General features: G+C 46.1%; 1 long non-coding RNA gene across 1 annotated transcript; it reads left to right on the top strand.

The window, feature by feature from the left end:
• Nucleotides 1-4,148: 4,148 nt before the first annotated feature.
• LOC310717124 lies at nt 4,149-4,698 on the top strand. Its single transcript, XR_014530743.1, has 3 exons — nt 4,149-4,250; nt 4,311-4,370; nt 4,431-4,698. It is a non-coding gene; the product is annotated as an uncharacterized lncRNA (long non-coding RNA).
• Nucleotides 4,699-14,608: the final 9,910 nt, after the last annotated feature.

The raw sequence follows: 14,608 nt of genomic DNA, 5'->3' as shown, positions 1-14,608 counted from the left end.
TTGGCACATGCTCTTAGGGTTTGCCCAGGGATTTTATCTGGTCCTGCTGCCTTACGTGGATTGATCTTCCTCAGTGCTTTGTATACCTGGCCTGATGAGACTGTTGGGGGAGGGGTGAGGAGTTGGGTTGACACTGTGTGTGCCTCCTGTCTATTCTATTTCTGTAGGTCTCAAAGCGTGCATAGAAGATGTTGAGATCATCCGACAGGCTGTCTTCCATGCTGATGGTGGTGGTGGTAGTGGTCCTATAGTCTGTGATGTGCTGCAGGCCTTGCCACAACCTCCCAGGGTCAGCAGTGGAATAGAAGCCTTCCAGCTTTTCTCTGTACTGCCTGTTTGCTGCTGTTATGGCTTTCCCTATTTTACAGCTTTGAACTCTGTCGTGTTGCCTGATTTAAATGCATTAAGCATGTGCCATACCTGACTGTTTATCCAGGGTTTCTGTTTGGGGAACTTCCTGACTTGTATTGTATGGTGGCTAACAGAGCAGTAAATTCCCTCACTAGATAGTATTGACGGCATTTTAGCATTTAAAAACTCCACATCTGGTGAAAAGTGCTTATAGACATTTTGTATGTCTCTGCACCACAAGTTATTAATTAGCACACACACCTCCCCCTTTAACTTTATCAGAGGCTACGGTCCGGTCTCCTCGGTGTACGGAGTGAGTCTCTAGCTGAACAGCGGATTCTGGGACTTTGTCTGAAATCACTGCAAGTGTCAGGGTGTGAGCGAAACAAAAGGCAGAAGCCGGAGTACAGCTCGCTTGGGTTTTAATGGCATGCGTGAGAGAGAGATACACACACGCACACACACACACACACACACACACACACACGCGCGCGCGGGCACATACGCACACGGCAGTCCTTCGGTTGAGAGAGATAGTCTGAGTTGCGCATTGGGAGAAGCGTAGCTGACCCGAGATGCACAGGAAGGGGAAGCGCAGCTGGTATGGGATTCTGGAGTCCGAATGAAATGGATGAGAGGAGTCCTGCATGAAAACCTGAACGCGAAAACATGCAGTACCGGAAATCCAACATAAACAATAACGAACGGGGATTGGGAGTGAATGAGGAGCTTATATAGAAGCGGGGTGGAGTGATGATGAACCCCAGGTGAGCGTGATTATGCCTGGAGCTCAGGAGAGAGTGGAGGCATTAGTGATGATGAGCTCCAGGTGTGCGTGATTAAACCTGGAGCTCTAGGGAGAGTGGAGGCATAGAGAGCCACCAAAGGGGGCGTGGCAGGTGGTTCCCTGACATTACCCCCTCCCTGAGGGGCGGCACCTGACGCCCCAAACCCACAGACGTTCGGAGGGCCAGGGCACTCAGAGGAGGATCCTGATGTCCGTCCAGCGTCGAAAGAGACCTGGTCAGAACTGCCGCGGAACCGGAGAAGGCGGGGAAGGACCTGAGGCGGGGCGACAGCCCAGGCGGAGCGCAGAAACCGGACGATGCCCCACTCGAAGACACGGGATGGAACCATGCTCCCAGCGGAGGTCCGAAACGGTGCGTAGCTCATCGCGGAGGTCGGAGGCGGAAAAAGACGTCTCCGGTGTAGGACAGGGACCAAGCTGAGCCCGCAGCAGAATCCAGAGCCTGAGCGGCCTTCACAGCGGAGACCAGAAACCGAGTGATGCCCTCAGCGGTAATCAGGGGCAGATTAACGCCCACCAGAGAGGTCTGGAGCGGAGTGATGTCCAGCACGAAGATCGGAGGCCGAGGAACGCACTCGGTGGAGACCGGGAGCAGAAGAACGTCCACGGCGGTGTCCAGAGGCCAAGCAACGCCCATGGCGGAGTCCAGAGGCCGCGCATCACCCATGGCAGAGTCCATCGGAGGAGCTCAGAGGCGTGAAGTTGTCGAGAAATAATTTTAATCAACCTTATCTAGCGTATGTTATAATCAAACTAACATTAATCCAACAAAAAATAACCTAAATCAAATATAGAACTTATTAGATACGATAGAAGTAGTTTTGATAACACCTATTTAACTATATGTTAATCAAGTCTTTATTTACACCTATTTAACTATATGTTAATCAAGTCACCAAGTATAAAATAGTAATAATAAGATATTTACATGTGTGAGTAGGATAGATTCTCTGACTGAATGTTATAAGTGTGTGGAATAGATAAAGAAGGACAGAAAACGACCTTGAGGGAGTTTTAAGCATTTTTATTGGGATAGCAAGGCGGGTGGGCTGCTGCAGCTGCAGGAGACATGAAGGAGTAGCTTGGCCCAAGGCCGGGTGAAGGCACAGGAGCACGTTGGTTTGGCGCAGGAGATGTAGGGGAATAATCATTGGGAGACCAGTGTGAGGGATAGGGAGAAAACGGTGGGGGACAGGAGCCTTCACTGCAGTTGTCATCATAAGCTCGATAGCGGGTAGCAGAGAGATCAGGAGAGGTCTGTGTGCCCATGTCGCGCGTAGCGGTGCTCTGCACTATGCGAGGAGGCAGATAGGGATTCGCTGGAACAGTTAGGCCAGAGAGTTGTTCAAGGAAATGAGCAAGCTCAGCAGCAAGTGAGGAGAGCTGGAACTGGCGGTATTGTCTGCGAAGAAGACCCATTGGAGATATTCCAGAACGTTTGCGTGGCGGAGCTGAGCAAAAGAGACCAACAGAGATAAGATGTTAGACAGGGTAACATCACGGTGACTGCTAGGTGTAGGCAAAGGATAACACACATTCAAGAGAAAATTCTATATACTATGAAACAATCAGTTCAGAATGCACAATTAACATATAACCTGGGCACTTGCAGCTATCAAATAAAATAATATAATCAAGCACATGTATACAGACAATCTAATACACTGAGATAACTCAATTCAATAAATGTAGAATAGCAAACGGCATTATAAAAAGAGTAAAGCATAACACTTACCCATTGCAGGTGCAGGAAGACAAAATAGGCCGCAAAAATGGTGTTCACACTTGGAGGACTGAAAACAGCGTATGGTTGGATCCAGAAAAATAAGGGCTTTATACTCACTTATTTTTTTTATATAAAATCAAGGAAAAGGCCGAATATAAGGGGAATTGGGAAAAAACAGGAACTCCAAATATGGTGTTGTTTGGAGGAATAAGCACCAAGGTCAAAGATAAGGGGAATTGAAAAAAAGAGGGCAAGATCGGAAAATAAGGGGAATTACTCAAGGTGAAGAAATAGAAAAGAAATAGTAAGATATGGTGGCTACAGGGTATAAATACAAGCGTGAAACGGACAGTACTTGTACTTCCTCACTTTGGCGTGCTCTATCATTTTTGATGTGCTGTTCATTTTGATGTGAGGTACCCATCTTCTATTGAGCTCATTGGAACGTGTATGGAATAAAGAAGTTTGCTTTTACTCATCTGAGACTGAGGATTCTTCATTGGCAGTTTGTGTCTATTATATTTAAGTTTTTCTAGAGCTGGCTGAGCATTATTGGGAATCTTCTGAACAAAAGAATCCACCCTCGATGTGTCGCCATCGGAGGAGCTCGGAGGCGTGACGTCGCCATCGGAGGAGCTTGGAGGCGAGACGTCACCATCTAGGGACGTCGCCATCGGAGTTTGGAGGCGAGACGTCCCTTTTGCATCTAGGTGGCGGTACAACAACTCTCTCGCGACCAGGCGGCGGTTTGACATCCCTTTCGCAGCCAGACGGCGACACGACGTCCCTTTCGCAGCCTTGGGGCTGAGCTGAGTGCACTGAAAAGCTCCGGGGTGGAACGGAGCTGTCCTGGAGGTCCTGAAGCGGAACAGAGCTAGCCTGGAGACCTTGGCGTGGAACTGAGCTCGCCTGTAGACCTTGGAGCTGAGAGGAGCTCTCGGGGACATGCCGGAGCTGAGAGGTGCTCTCCGGGACTCTCTGGAGCTGAGAGGAGCTCTCGGGGACTCCCTGGAGCGGAGAGGAGCTCTCTGGGACTCCCTGGAGGGGAGAGGAGCTCTTGTGGACTCTCTGGAGCGGAGAAGAGCTCTCCTGGACTCTTTGGAGCGGAGAGGAGCTCTCCTGGCTGTCCTGGAGCGGAGCTGAGCTCTCCTGGCGGTCCTGGAGCGGAGCTGAGCTCTCCTGGAGGTCCTGGAGTGAAGCTGAGCCCTCCTGGCGGTCCTGGAGCAGAGCTGAGCTCTCCTGGAAACTCTGAAGTGGAGAGGTGCTCTCGGGGACACACTGGAGCGAAGAGGTGCTCTCGGGGACACACTGGAGCGGAGAGGTGCTCTCGGGGACACACTGGAGCGGAGCTGAGCTCTCCTGGAGGTCCTGGAACAGAGCTGGGCTCTCCTGGAGGTCCTGGAACGGAGCTGGGCTCTCCTGGAGGTCCAGGAGTGGAGCTGAGCTCTCATGGATGTCCTGGGGTGGAGCTGGGCTCTCATGGCGGTCCTGGGGTGGAGCTGGGTTCTTATGGACACACTGGAGCGGAGCTGTGCTCTCTTGGAGGTCCTGGAGCAGGGTGAGGATCTCCTGAAGGCCTGGGGGCGGAGCAGAGCCGTCCTGCAGGACCTGGAGCAGGGCGGAGATCTCCTGGAGGTCCTGGGGCGAAGCGGTGCCGTTCTGGAGGACCTGAAGCAGGGCCTGGAGCAGGGTGGTGATCCCCTGGAGGTCCTGGGACGGAGCGGAGCTCTCCGGGATAATCTGATGCAGAACCGAGCTCTCCGGGAAACACTGGGGTGGATCCGTGCTCTCGGGAGCGGGAGAGAGATGGTGGAGATCCATCCGCCAGAGTGGAGGCATAGAGAGCCACCAAAGGGTGGTTCCCTGACAGCAAGACAATGATAATGTTAAAACCAGTGTTGGAAATTAACGGGGACTGGGGGGAAAAATGTCAATGCACAATTAAGCTAGTGCCAACGTCATGATTTAAGTGTTAAATGAAATGTGTCATATGAAGTGTTGTATTATGCATATGCTCACTGTCTGAATTCTGAATCTGCATTTGCATCCTAGTCAGTGTATTACCCAGAGAAGACATCATTCTGCACTCTTCTAGTCTGCAGGAGTAGAGCGCTTTGCAAAGACAGACAGAGAGCTACAGTGCACAGGGGCAGCAACACAGCAAAAAGACTTATTCAAGGGAGATAAAATGTTAACTGCTCTATGCTCTTCCAAACAGGGAAAGTGCAGACAGGGGGAGACCTTGCAAAAATTGCACTTTAATTTGTAAAGGTGTTCTTTAGTTTGAGATTTATATTCCCTTGTCCTTTTTTAACTACACTACAATCCCCCTAAGTTTATTACGCTTTCCACCTCTGCCAAAAAGGCCTCCTATTTTGCCACTCTCCTTGCCCTGTCTGCTTCCATATCCACTCACATGCACAAACAACCACTTACTGCTGTTCTAATAAAGGACAGGTAGTTTACTTTTACCAATTATTCAGGAACAATGACACAGGGATTGCTTTTATCTTTCTTTTTTTAATCCACACACTTATACTCTTTTTCTTCTTCTTCTTCTTCATTCCTTCTCTACCCCTATATAGTCTACCTCCCCTAGTGTTCATTCTCTGCAACAACACTATGTAGACACAACATCCCCCAAAATGTGAAATTTTCTGTTCTCCCCTAACCAATCGCCATAAATAACAAAATGGAAAAAAAGTAAAAAAAAAAAAACTCCAATAGCAAGTAGTTACACAGTGTATTCTGGGAGAATACAATTAATCAAAATAATCCCACTTTTTAAAGAAAATGTGTCGTGCACTACATTTTGCATCCGTGTATTGTGTCATGTGTGATGAGCGACCCACTCATGAACCATCACTGGTGGGCAAGTGCTAACAGGCGAATAAAAATTGACAGACAGTTTTGTTCTTATTTCCCACCAGTGTGGCAATTCAAATGGAGAAACACTGGTGGTGGCATGTGTAGTGGAATGGTAAACTTGACAGAATTCAGTGACAGTACTCATCCATTGCTTACAATTAAGTTCTTTAAAGCTGCTTTGAGACTATGTCTGATATTGTCAGGGATTCACCCTGCCACGCCCCCCTCTGTAGCTGTCAGGGATTCACCCTGCCACGCCCCCGTCTGTAGCTGTCAGAGATCCACCCTGCCACGCCCCCCTCGATAGCAGTCACGCTGCTTCCCAAGATTACCGACAGCTGTGGCTCATGAAAGATCAGACTACATAAACTCACGTTCTTGAGTCACAGGCTGTCGGTCGTTGTATTGTCATGCAGGTAAATCGCGTGGCTGCTCAAACGCCGGGATTCACCGCTGGCTATTTCTCCGAACTCCATTTCCTTATTGAAGTACTCATTGCCGAAAGCTTTACTTGCATTGGGATTAGGCGTTTGACATTCGCGCTCATAGTGGATACTTCGTTACGAGCGGATGTCTGGGTTTGCTTTTGTTTTCATTGGTGTATGAGTGTTTTGTTTTTTGCACCTCAATAAAGAACATGATTGGACTTTATCTGCTTCCGCGTCTGCAGCCTGACAGAACGACCGACCTATACCGAACGCGGATTCGCCATTCCGCGATTCCGACCGCGACGGATCGGCAGCTGAACCCGGCTTCGGATTTCCTCCGGAAGCTCAGTGCCGCTCCTCGCGGATCAGATCCACAGAAGCCGGATCATGAGAGCGCGGCTGCGCCACGCCCCTCAGAGAGCGCGAGGGGATTACCGGCTCGTTACTCGGGGAAAAAAGACGAATTAGGCGGATTTCTGCAAGGCATCGGCGAGTATGTGGCTGTTAACATTTCCCGGTTTCCTTCCGAACGAGCCAAGATTGCCCTCTGTATTTCCCTCCTGTCTGGTGAAGTTCTTGCCAAAGCCAGCTCACTATGGAGCGCCAAAGGGGGCAAATTCGGCTCACTCGCCGAATTCAGCGGGCTGCTTCTGGGGAAGTTGGGGATAGAGGTGGTGGATCTCCACTACAGTTCCCTTGAGGAGAAATGTGCTCCATTCCAAGGTTCTCAAGAGCACGTGGCTCCGTGCCGGATTTCCCATGAGCCTGCAGCTCAGCCCCAATGTTTTAATGAAAGGGCTGCTTCATCTCAGGATCTCTACCAGCGTGCTGCTGTGTTCCGGGGTTCTCGTGGACGCAGCACACCATCTCCGAGCGTCGGCGAGCACACCATGCCGTCACAGAGCTTCTACAGGCGTGCCGCTGTGTTACGGGGTTCTCGTGGAAGGCGACGGCTCGTCTCCAGCGCCCGCAGAAGGCGACGGCTCGTCTCCAGCGCCCGCAGAAGGCGACGGCTCGTCTCCAGCGCCCGCAGAAGGCGACGGCTCGTCTCCAGCGCCCGCAGAAGGCGACGGCTCGCCCCCGGGCTCCACAGAAGGCGACGGCTCGCCCCCGGGCTCCACAGAAGGCGACGGCTCGCCCCCGGGCTCCACAGAAGGCGACGGCTCGCCCCCGGGCTCCACAGAAGGCGAAGGATCGCCCCCGGGCTCCACAGAAGGCGACGGCTCGCCCCTGGGCTCCACAGAAGGCGAAGGATCGCATCCAGGTCCTCTTCAGGACGACGGATCGCCCACAGGATCCCCGCACGGCGACGTCGGTCCTCCAGGTCCCTCTGACGGCGACGTCGGTCCTCCAGGTCCCTCTGACGGCGACGTCGGTCCTCCAGGTCCCTCTGACGGCGACGTCGGTCCTCCAGGTCCCTCAGAGGGTGGTACGACGTTCCTGGTCTCCGCCCGGGACGTCCTCCACTCCCCGGTCATTGTCATGGTTGGCGTCCAGTTCCGGTTCCCCGCCATGGAGATCGCTCCGGCTTCAATCCCCGCCAGGGGCTTTACTCAGCCTCCCGTCAGCACCGAGGGCGTGGCTCCGTTCCGGATCCTCCTGCAAGGTGTTGTTCCATGCCGGCTCTCCGCAGAGGATGTTCACCAGGCCTCCGTTGCTCCCAGGCTTCTAAGGAGGCCTTCCTCGGAGTGCCCTGGCCCGCCTGGCATAGGTGGGTTTTGGGGCGTCAGGTGTCGCCCCTGGATGGGGGGGTACTGTCAAGGATTCACCCTGCCACGCCCCCCTCTGTAGCTGTCAGGGATTCACCCTGCCACGCCCCCGTCTGTAGCTGTCAGAGATCCACCCTGCCACGCCCCCCTCGATAGCAGTCACGCTGCTTCCCAAGATTACCGACAGCTGTGGCTCATGAAAGATCAGACTACATAAACTCACGTTCTTGAGTCACAGGCTGTCGGTCGTTGTATTGTCATGCAGGTAAATCGCGTGGCTGCTCAAACGCCGGGATTCACCGCTGGCTATTTCTCCGAACTCCATTTCCTTATTGAAGTACTCATTGCCGAAAGCTTTACTTGCATTGGGATTAGGCGTTTGACATTCGCGCTCATAGTGGATACTTCGTTACGAGCGGATGTCTGGGTTTGCTTTTGTTTTCATTGGTGTATGAGTGTTTTGTTTTTTGCACCTCAATAAAGAACATGATTGGACTTTATCTGCTTCCGCGTCTGCAGCCTGACAGATATATATATATATATATATATATATATATATATATATATATATATATATATATATATATATATATATATATATATATATACACACACACACACACACACACACACACACATATTTATTTATATTTATATTTACATGTATTTACTATAGCAAAACCCAGCCATTAGGGTTGAACAAGACTCTTAGTGCCAGTCCCAAGCCAGGATAAATGGAAAGGCTTGCATTAGGAAGGGAATCCAGCATAAAACATGTGCCAAATCAAATATGCAGATTACAAACCAGATTGGATTCTGCAAAAAAGGGAAATATAGAGATAAGACACAAAAGCTCTGAAACTAAGATCAAATTCTACTAAAATTAGACAAAGGTGATGTAACTCATTATGGTAACAGCTGTATATTTCAGCAAAGCCAGATGAGAGAGATCAGCTTAACAATGTTGAAAAATGTGTAAAGGACATTAGACAGTGGATGCTCGATAACTTTCTTCTGCTAAACTCAGATAAGACGGAAGTACTTTTACTAGGACCACATGCAGCTAGAAGCAAACTTTCCGATTACCTAGCATCTCTGGATGGTGTTTCTGTTTCAGCGTGTACGGCTGTCAAAGACCTTGGTGTGATTATTGACTCGAGTCTTTCCTTTGAGGCTCACGTGAATAATATTACCAGTATCGCCTTCTTTCACCTTAGAAATATTGCTAAAATTTTAAATATGATGTCGTAACAGGATGCAGAAAAACTAGTTCATGCTTTTGTTACTTCTAGATTAGACTACTGTAACGCTTTACTGTCTGGGTGTGCGAGTAGGTGCATAAATAAGCTTCAGTTAGTTCAGAATGCAGCAGCAAGAGTCCTCACTAGATCTAGGAAATATGACCACATCACCCCTGTATTAATCAGTCTACACTGGCTCCCAATCAAATCTCGCATTGATTTTAAAATACTACTACTGACATATAAAGCACTTAATGGTCTCGCACCACCGTATCTGAGTGAACTTCTGTACCAGTATGATCCTCCATGCCTACTTAGATCAAAAGGTGCTGGCTATCTGTTGGTTCCTCCAATAAAGAAGATTACAGCAGGGGGCAGATCTTTCTCTTATAAAGCCCCGCAGTTATGGAACAGCCTTCCTATCAGTGTTCGGGACTCAGACACAGTCTCAGTGTTCAAGTCGAGGTTGAAAACATATTTATTCAGTCAAGCCTTTGATCAGTAGATTTTTTCTCAGGTAAAGGCTCAGATCTGGAGGGAACATTGATATAGAGTGTTTGGTGAACTGGGATATTTGTACGCTGTCGTCCCCTCACATTCACGTGTTCACTCAGGTTTGTTGATGGCGGTGTGGTGGGCCGTCTCTTATCCCAGAGATCCCTCATGTCTGTGTTGCCTTCTGGTTCTCCCTTTTAGTTATGCTGCCATAGCGAGTCTTGCCAGAGTCCAAACTGCACAGTGACTTTAACTCTCATGCAACAATAGGTACACTTAATAATCCATATCCTTCTCTTTCTGTCACCCTCTTCTCTCTCTCTCGCTCTCTCTCTCTCTCTCTCTCTCTCTCTCTCTCTCTCTCTCTCTCTCTCTCGGTCGAGTTAAACATGCTCCTGAGGCTCCAGTGACCACTGTTCCTGCCCCTCTCCCCCCCGTGGATCTTCCCACTTCATCCAGGCCTGCCTCTGGATAGTGTTCTCTTTGACTGGAGGCCACTCTGTGCAGCTGGGGAAGGTTTGTCATCAACGCCTTGGGTGGTTCCATGAAATTCCGGAGTAAGAACGGGAGCTTTGAGGATGGATTGGACTGTAGTTGATGTCAACAGTCTCCTACACTGACTCAGAAATACATTTCGCTTTTGATCATCATCACTGCACCCCGCAACATTGTATACCTGCCACAAATGGACATTCGGTGTAACCCAGATGAGGATGGGTTCCCTCTTGAGTCTGGTTCCTCTCAAGGTTTCTTCCTTATGCCATCTCGGGGAGTTTTTTTCTTGCCACAGTCGCCAGTCGCCACCGGCTTGCTCATCAGGGACAAACTTACTCATAAAGAACATATTCATTTTTAATCACCGCATTATCTGTGTAATGCTGCTTTGAGACAATGTTCATTGTTAAAAGCGCTATACAAATAAAAATTAATTGAATTGAATTAACAGCAGAACAGCAGAAACACTCAATCATTCAATCTTATCAGAATCAGAATCAGTATCAGTATCAGGTTTATTGGCCAAGTGTGTTGACACACACAAGGAATTTGGTTCCAGCTGTTAGTGACTCTCAAAAGTACAGACATAAATAAAACCTATACATGACAAAACAGACAAGACAAGACAAAAACAGACTATACAAGACAATACAGACAATGTGAGACAGTATAGACAGTGTGGGTAATAAATAGGGATACAGCTCAGTAATGTAAAGTATAGGGAGGAACTTCATTAGAAATCAGGAAAATAAAAACTTCGCCATGAAAAGTAAGCTCATTATAGGTTTTAAACTGACCTATTCAATCACCATTAACCATTCAAGGATTTTACATCTCAATTGAAGACTAAGGTAAAATATTGAGGAGAGCACTACATGTGTGACTGAAACAGATTAAAAATGGAAAAGTCAAACAGTTTGTGGATGCCAGTCATTTTGTGTTCTTTACTTTACTGTCCATTGGTATACTTAGTTTACCTACATATTGCATCTGTTTTGAATTGATCTAAAATATCTTAGTTGTATTAAAATAAAGGTGCCTTGCTGTTCCAATACTTTTGGAGGGGACCATATATATACAGTATCTCACAAAAGTGAGTACACACCTCACATTTCAACAAGCATTTTAGTATACCTTGGCCACTGTACTGTAACTCAGTTTCAGGGTGAAAAATGCTTCTTATCTTTGTGGAGAGCAACAAATCAGAATTCTAAATCCTCAGAGAGTTATTTGCCATGAGGTGCCATGTTGAACATCCAGTGGTCAGTATGAGAGAAATGTACACAAAGCATCAAATTCTGTCAAATACTACAATGGGTGCTAAAATAGGGGTGGCAAAATGGCTCAATATACAGCCATACTTGACAAAAAAGCTGGCAACAAAAGTGATAACAGCTGTATGTTGTGTAACCATGCAAACCCACATGTTCTATTCATCATGTACATGTTTTTGACTGCTTGGCAGGACCAAACAAATGTGTGAATCTTCTATTAGAACACTTAGCACTTTGGTGCATTGAGTACAATTCTCTCATTCTGACCACTGGATGTTCAACATGACACCTCACGGCAAAGATCTCACTGAGGATTTGGGAATTAGAATTGTTGCTTTCCAGAAAGATGGAATAGGCTATAAGAAGATTGGTAACACTCTGAAACTGAGTTACAGTACAGTGGCCAGGTTCAGACAGAGGTCTTTTAAGTCGGGTTCCACTTGAAACAGGCCTCTCAAGAGTCAGTCAAAAAAGTTGAGTCCTCATGCTGTGTGTCATGTGCAGCAGCTGGCTTCAAAAAACAGACGCATGAGTGCTACCAGCATTACTTTAGAGGTTGCAAAAGTGGAAGGTCCGCTTGTCAATGCTCAGAACATACACCGCACACTGCCAAATATTACGAAAACATTGTCTGGGGCTGCATGAGTGCTGCTAGTACTGGGGCGCTGTGGTTCATTGAGGAAACATGGATTCCAAGCGGACCTTCCACTTCTGCAACCTCCTGCAACGGTGGTAGCACTCATGCGTCTGTTTTTGAAGCCAGCTCTGTGATGTCATTATGAAGTAGGGTAAAAATATTCCAGAAACAACTTGGGACATTTTGACGCAGTTTTGACTTGTTCACTTAGAGTGTACTCACTTTTGTTGCCAGCTATTTAGACAATATTGGCTGTATGTTCTGTTATTTTTAGAGGACAGTAAATCTATACTGTTTTACCAACTGCACTTTGACTACTCTAAAATACATAAATATTAAAATTTTTATAGTATTGTCCCTTTAAAAGATAAAATAGTTGCTGATATGTAACCTATTTATTGCACTAGTATTTAATAAAGTGTGCACCAATGCACCTCCTCCAGCATCTGTTGGCTGTATGAAACAAGCTTAGTTTATATTTCCCTCAATGCCAGAGGGAGGCAGGACACAAGAACCTGAACAATAAAGTCTTCTGGACAAAGAAAAAGAAAATGCGTGTGTCTACCTTCACCACAAGCAGGACAAACACTTGTAAGCATCAGTGTGCCAACAAGACAACGATAACTGAGAATCAGAGAGATGGGATTGGCAGAATTTCGTTTATTAACAATAATCTTAATGATCATGTGCACATCAGAGGTAAGAGAGGATTTCCTATAATTCATTGGAAAATGTGCATTGTGCAATATGTTATTTGTGTGGAAGATATTTATAAACAATCTAAAACACACTCTATTGCATTTTCATTGTGCTTTTATTGTGCATTACCCATTTTGGTTAAATTGGTTCTGTGCTAGCAACTGCATCTGCCAAGAGATGCAAAATAACCTACAGTGTGAATTAAGTTTATGTAGCTATTCACAACATACTGTACAGCTGTAAATGATCACTTAACCAGAAAAAAAGAGTAAAAATAATAACATTAAATAAATAATATTCACTTCAACTAATCCGGATAAAATAATAGTTTGCTTATTACATTAACACCTAGGTTTGATTTATTAAAAAAATATTTAGTTGTTACAATTATTATGGTATAGGAAGGCATGTTGTCCCACATTTCCCCATTTTCTTGGGAATGATACATGCCATACCAACCTAAAAACTGATTTTTTAGGCACACCCACTAAATAAAAAAGTTTGTGGAAGGCACACACATGAGCATGATGACCTGTCCACAACTTTTGGCTATATGGTGCACTATATAATTATTACATTGTATTTTATTACAACGTTATAGACTTTAAAATGCATATTTTTTATCTGCTTATTGTTTATAAAGCTTTTTTATAAATTGATTTTTGCAAATGCAAATCATTGCATTATGGTTTAAAATGTCATTTTAAACAGTATCCTAACTATTTTGTATTTGGGAATGTACAATATATTTTAAGAGTAGGCACTGGTGACAATGTGCAACATTAGTATGTATGTTTTTATGAGTTTACAGTGTATTTGTCAACACAAAAATGCATGTAATCGTAAATATTTCTATATTTTACAATGAAATACCCTGTGGGATCAGATCAGTGGCCTCATTTGTAAAATATTGCATAAATGTAAATGTATGTTAGGGAAATAAAATTGACGTTCAATTATAAAATGACATTCTTTTTTGACTGGCAACAGTTAAGATGGATTTTGTTTGGAGGCATTTAAAATAACATGAGTACAGTCACTTGCTAGGGGAGCATGATACAATGTGGGATGTGATACTGTAAGAACTGAGAGGTAGATTGGTGCTGTTCTTGGCTTTGTAGGGGAGCATCAGTGTTTTAAATGATGCAGGTAGCTAGTAGTGAGAACACAGCAGTGGGGTGGTTTGGGAGAACATAAGAACGTCGAAACCAACCTTCAACTGTGCACTGATTGCCACTTGAATGCAAACTTGTTCATGGCAATTGCAGCAATAAGCCATTTTAGCTAGCTATTTATATAATTACATTCTAAATACATGTTTATGGTTCTTGAGTTTAACCCTTCACAGTAACCTCATGATTCTTTAAGTTGTACATGTGGAACCATACACATGAACAGAGGTAAGGGGCAAGATAGAGAGAGAGAAACTTGGATTCTAGCAAGACTAGCTATGTCAAATAAAAGGGAAAGCCAGAAGGTAACACAGACATAATAGAGCTGTGGGATATAAGGTGGCCAGCCACTCTACCATTAAAAAAAAAAAAAAGTGAATATTTGAGAGTAGGGGTGACTGTGTCTGAGACTCACACATTAATTGGAAGGATGGAGGTAATAGCACTGTGGATAAGATGTTTTACTTCAGATCAGAAGGTCATGGGTTCAAATACCAACACCACCAAGCTGCCACTGCTGGGCCCTTGAGCAAGGTTCTTAAACCTCAGTTGCTTAGATGTATTTCTGAGATAACTCTGGATAGCTCTAAACTACTAAGTCACTCTGGATAAGGGTATCTGCCAAATGCTGTAAATGTTCCATAACTGTGGGGCTTTAGAGCTTCCAACAAATAGACAGCACCTTTTAATTAAAGCAGGTGGGGG

This window comes from Silurus aristotelis (assembly GCF_946808225.1).
Source record: "Silurus aristotelis genome assembly, chromosome: 22".
NCBI lineage: Eukaryota > Metazoa > Chordata > Actinopteri > Siluriformes > Siluridae > Silurus > Silurus aristotelis.
Note: the sequence above shows the minus strand (reverse complement) of the source record. Positions and strands in the feature narration are given on the sequence as shown.